At 26.1% G+C, this 6,497-nt stretch overlaps 1 protein-coding gene across 30 annotated transcripts in view; it reads right to left on the bottom strand.

The window, feature by feature from the left end:
- The window catches only part of ptprsa (protein tyrosine phosphatase receptor type Sa), a 237,753-nt gene that overhangs the window by 92,943 nt on the left and 138,313 nt on the right, over positions 1-6,497 (bottom strand). The window lies entirely within an intron of this gene.

Here is a 6,497-nt window from a genome sequence, read left to right as displayed (position 1 = left end):
TTATATAATAAAATAACACCATTAAATAAATATATATATATATATATTTTAGTTTTATTTATTTTATTAGAATTTTTATTTTTTTTTGCTAGGCTGCACAGCAAAGAAAATTACTATTTATATATTAATAAATATGTTTTTTTTCCCCTTCATGAACGATATACAAAAATCTATAAATTAATAATATTCATTGTAAAAATAATATACAATTATATAAATAGTATAATATAAAAATACACAATGAAATGAATTACTTTATAATAATAACTAAATATAACATTTTATATTATGCAAACTTTAATTAAAAGAAATGAATTTATATATGACATTTTTACATTTTATTTAACAAGAAAAAACATTGCGATATCCAGTAATGGTTAGCTTGAAGTACTAGACGACTGAATGTAGTGAATATAGTAGAGCACTCTTGGTAAGTAAGCGTGTCTCTCGCGGAGCTCTTTGTCCAGCAGCAGCATGAAGGTCGTCTCTGAGCGTGAAGGATATTTTGCCTGCTTCATCTCAACTCCTCAAGCGCACGTTTACACAGCAGGCCTGCCTCGACCAACAGAGCTTCTACTATTTACTTTAGTTTGTAATAATGACCTTCAAACAGCAATACATCATATATAATAATAACAACAATCATACAAATCTAGAATTATTTTTTCATGAATCCTATAATAAAATTACATTTGAATTGGATACATTCCTTTATTTGTATTTTTAAGTTTATTTCGCAATTTCTATAATAATAATAATAATACTTACTAATAATAATATCTTAAAATTAAATATAAAATTATACATATGATGTACTAAAAATGTATTGATATAAACATGATTAAAATAATAAATCAATTATTAATTAATATAGTACATTATTAATTGTAACGTTTTATTTTGACTTTATTATTTTGCTAGAATGTACATCAAAGAAAAATAATGCTGCTTAATTACTCTTCATAAATGGCACATTAAAAATCTATTAATTAATAATATAAATTATGTCAAATTAATTGAAATAGAATTGAAATATTTTTAGAATAATTCTGCGCCTTGATGAACAAAACACAATAAAAATTGTAGTAAATAAAAGAGATTTCATACTAATAACCTAGTTGATCTATATATCAACAATATATAATAATTGTTTCATAAATACTGTAATAAAATAATTAGTTTTAAATAAAATGATACGTTTTAATATGGTTTTAGTTGTATTTTTTCCTTTCTTAACGTCATTTGCAATTTTTATAATAATATTAATGCTGAATAAATTCATTCATTAATACTTAAAATAATTAAAATCAATAATTCATTCATATAGCATAAAACTAATTCATATAATTGCTATTATAATTCATATTTATGAATATTTATTGTTTTATTTTGTTATTTGAATTGAATGTTGCTAGGCTTTCCAGTAAATAAAAATAATTTACATGGAATTAAAATAATTATTGGAATAACTGTGCCTTGATGAACAAAATACAATAAAAGTGTAAACAAAAGAGTTTTCATGTAGTTTTCATATTAATGACTATATTATATTATCTACAAATCAACAATATATAGTAATAATAATAATAATAATACTTTTTTCATAAATGCTATAATAAAATAATTCGTTTGAAATAAAATATGATACGTTTTTAATATTGTTTTAGTTGTATTGTTTCATTTCTTAATGTCATTTGCAATTTTTATAATAATATTAATGCTGAATAAATTCATTCATTAATATAAATGATCCTTAAAATAATTTAAATCAATAATTAATTCATAAAACTAGCATAAAACTAATTCATATAATTGCTATTATAATTCATATTTATGAATATTTATTGTTTTATTTTGTTATTTGAATTGAATGTTGCTAGGCTTTCCAGTAAATAAAAATAATTTACATGGAATTAAAATAATTATTGGAATAACTGTGCCTTGATGAACAAAATACAATAAAAGTGTAAACAAAAGAGTTTATGTAGTTTTCATATTAATGCCTGTATTATATTATCTACCAATCAACAATATATAGTAATAATAATAATACTTTTTTCATAAATGCTATAATAAATTCATATAATTGCTATTATAATTCATATTTATGAATATTTATTGTTTTATTTTGTTATTTGAATTGAATGTTGCTAGGCTTTCCAGTAAATAAAAATAATTTACATGGAATTAAAATAATTATTGGAATAACTGTGCATTGATGAACAAAATACAATAAAAGTGTAAACAAAAAAGTTTATGTATTTTTCATATTAATGACTATATTATATTATCTACAAATCAACAATATATAATAATAATAATAATAATAATACTTTTTTCATAAATGCTATAATAAAATAATTCGTTTGAAATAAAATATGATACGGTTTTAATATTGTTTTAGTTGTAGTTTTTAATTTCTTAACTTCGTTTGCAATTTTGATAATAATATTAATAAACTGCGTAAATTATATACTATTAATTAATTCATTCATTATTTAATATAACTGATACTTAAAATAATTAAAATCAATTCATTCATATAGCACATAATCGCTATCAATATAATTGCTATATCAATATTTATGAATATTTCTTTGTTTTATTTTATTGCTTGAATTGCATTTGGCTAAGCTGTACAGTAAAGAAAACAAAAATGGAATTAAAACAATGCTTGGACTAACACTGTGCCTTGAGCGAGTGTCATTAAGAGCATTGATCTAGTATTTATACTGACGTCCTCCTAACAGCAAACACAAGAGGAAAGAGCGAAGCTGCCGCAGTCGACGGGGTTTCCACAAGCAGGCAAAATATTCCTGCTTTAGAGGAGTTTATGTGTATTTTAGGAGTTGAGGAGGGATCGGGGAGCGTTAGTATCAGGGCAGCAGAACTAGCTGGTTTAAAGTCACAGTCAGCTTCGGAAAGAACTGGTTAGGTGAGGTTAAAGGTTAAAGGTCAAAGGTTAGAGGTTCGCAAACACACAAACGTCACAAATCGAGTGGAGACTGCTGAAAGAAGAATCTGGCTGCGTCTTCATCCGACTCCGCGCCACGCGCCTCGTCGAGATGCCACTGTCTATATGTGCATTCAAAAGCTTTAGAGTAATAATAAAAACACAAGCAGAGATTGAAACGCCAGTCTCATCTCTCATAATATCATTACAATAATATGTAAACAAATATTAAAATGATCGCTCCGTCTACCGCGGGCATGAACGACAACCGAAGCAGTCAAAAATCTAAGTCGGCTAATTTTTATTAAATAAAATAATATCAATAATATACTTATATAAGTGTCTTAGTAATTATTATAATAAATTAAATATTCAAATTTATGTCTGTATTTAGAATATATAATTAATGATTCATATAATGATAACATAAAAATATAAAATAATAATAGCAATTAATAATAGCACTAAAATATTCATAAGCAATACACAATTATTTTAATATATAAATGTATACAAAATATTTTAAAATTATAAAAAATATTTTAATAAAAAAAAATTGACAAATACATGCTTAGATATATAGTTACTTAATTGAAATATTTTTATTGTCCCATAAATAAAAATGAAATTAACATAAATGTATTCATCATTATTATAGTAAGGAAATATTCACATTTATATCTATACTTACAATATATAACTACTGATTAATATTAACAATATATTAATAAATAAACCATTTATATTAATATCAATTAATATTAAACAATTTAATAATCATATTTGCTTATGATAAATTAAATGATAATTTATCATAACATTGAAATCAAATATTTAATATTTATAAAATCCAATTAGAAATTCAATTGAACAAATAATTGTTAATTTTAAAGTGAATTTTATTAACTAGATATCTTAATATAACATAAAACATACACATTTATTAAATGTATGTATATAAATGTTTTTTATAATTTTTTATATATACTGTAATATTATTATATATTATTGTTTCATTTGAAGCGGTTTTTAATTTTTTACCTACAGCAGGACCGGATCAGTGCATCAGGACAGAGACGTTTGGCTTATTCAAAAGAATGCCAGATCTTGTTTTCTTCTCAAGAAACATGGCTCCGGGCCCCTGGTTTGGATCAGTTTCTCTTCGGAACGCAGGAGGTTCAGCTACAGGCCTTTTTCTCATCAGCGTAAATCCCTCCCGTCAACGCTTTTACGTCCTCGATGCACAAAAACACACTTCAACTAGTCTAAGCTGCACGTCCAAAACCCTATTAAAAGCAGCTAACAGACCCCAAGCTCATAAAGGCTACAGGATAATGCTAATAATAAACATATGAGACCAGAAAAATAGTTCAATAAATCTATGTTATATACAAATAATATAAAACATACGTAAAACTAATAGAAATTATACTTAATACATATAAAATAAATATTTGAATATATATAGGTTCAAATATTTCAAAATATTGTTAATATATATTTTGATATATATTAAATTTAAACATGTAAAAGCATCTATAGCGTTTTACGCTGATATCAATTAGCAAAATAATATTACATTATAAATAATAATAATTCAATCATTATTATAAATAATATGAATTAGCAGAAATATTTAGACAAATATATCTAACTTTACTTTTATACTTTAATTGACTTAAAATAATATATTTGAATAGTGCTAAAATATAATTACACACACAATATAATAATAATAATAATAATATTGTTATTATTATCATTCAAATTATTGCCTTAAATGCGTAATTAAATATATGTTACATTTAAACATGTAAAAGCCTCTACAATGTGTTTTCTGTAACAATAATAAGCAAAATAATATGGGATTATAAATAAATAATTATTTCACAATTATTAAAATAATATTAATTAGCAAAAATATTCCCACAACACACTCACATACTTTCCTTAAAATTATATTTTAATAATATTATTAAAATCTATTAATAACAAAATAATAACAACTATTCTTTTAAATATATTCAATAATAATAATAATTATTATTATTATTGTTGTTGTTCAAATATTTATGTAATAAAATCTGTTTATGTAAAAACTATACAACTATTATTTTAAATATATTCCATAAATATTTGAACAATAATAATAATTATTATTATCATTATGTATTTAATATATTTAAAAGAATAGTTATATAATTTTTTCCATAAACAGATTATAGCCTTATAATTAATATGAATAACATTATGATGATAGTGACAGTAATTACTTTCATACTGTAATTAGGTATGGGCTTTATTTATCTTTGTTTGGCTTCTATTTGTTTGTTGATGTTGTTGTTTTATAGGTAATTTAAAGAAAAGTACTGTGGGTGAAAACAGCCATTATTTTCCCTTTGGTATTATCAATAATGTAAAAATTACACAATAGAGTTTATTTTTTAATTATGTTAATTTAAACATAGCTAAACACACTAAATGAACACATTAAAGGAGTAGTTCACTTCCAGAACAAAAATTGACAGATAATGTACTCACCCCTTGTCATCCAAGATCTTCACGTCTTTCTTTTTCAGAAAAAGAATGGATTTCTCTCCATATAGTGGACTTCTATGGTGCCCGCAAGTTTGAACTTCCAAAATGCAGTTTAAATGCAGCTTCAAACGGCTCTAAACGATCCCAGCTGAGGAAGAAGGCTCTTATCTAGCGAAACGATCGGTCATTTACTAAAAAAATGTACTGAAGTTGGAGGAGAAAATGAGATGGGAGTTTTTCGATATACCCTAACTGTCATGAACCGGAATGCACAGAGTTCAAGCAGAACTAGACAAGACGAGCGTTTGAGCTTAAAAAGTATATAAATTGTAATTTTTTAGAAAATGACCGATCGTTTCACTAGATAAGACCCTTCTTCCTCAGCTGGGATCGTTTAGAGCCGTTTGAAGCTGCATTTAAACTGCATTTTGGAAGTTCAAACTCGCGGGCACCATAGAAGTCCACTATATGGAGAGAAATCCTCAAATGTTTTCCTCAAAAAACATCATTTCTTTACGACTGAAGAAAGAAAGACATGAACATCTTGGATGACAAGGGGGTGAGTACATTATCTGTCAATTTTTGGTCTGGAAGTGAACCCTTTTCACAATCTAATGGATTCCTGATGAACAAAAGCGACCGCTGCCCTACATTACAGAAGTAAACTGTCTACTTCTGAAGGCGTTTCATGTTGACTTCACCTGTCGAGCACATGCATTAAGGAGGATGTGTGTTTGCTCTGAGTATCTCAGGATGGGCCGTGAGGCTCCAAGGCCCCGGCGGCTCCTGCTCAGATGACAGATACGTGATTGTGACGGAGCCGAGCGAGGGTGAGTCCGGTTGGTCAGCGGCGCAACCGCCTGGCTGGAGCTCCTGAAACCCTAATCTGTTCTTCTCCTGTTTTATAAGCATCTGAATATTTGTGGATTCTCTGGAGAGCTCGAGAGCTGCATGTGAACGGAGAACACTAGTAAATCCACACACACACACACACACACACACACAC

Source organism: Sinocyclocheilus anshuiensis, unplaced genomic scaffold (assembly GCF_001515605.1).
Source record: "Sinocyclocheilus anshuiensis isolate Anshui unplaced genomic scaffold, SAMN03320099.WGS_v1.1 scaffold1406, whole genome shotgun sequence".
Taxonomy (NCBI): domain Eukaryota; kingdom Metazoa; phylum Chordata; class Actinopteri; order Cypriniformes; family Cyprinidae; genus Sinocyclocheilus; species Sinocyclocheilus anshuiensis.
The sequence above is the reverse complement of the archived record's forward strand: the minus strand, read 5'-3'. Positions and strand labels throughout refer to the sequence as shown.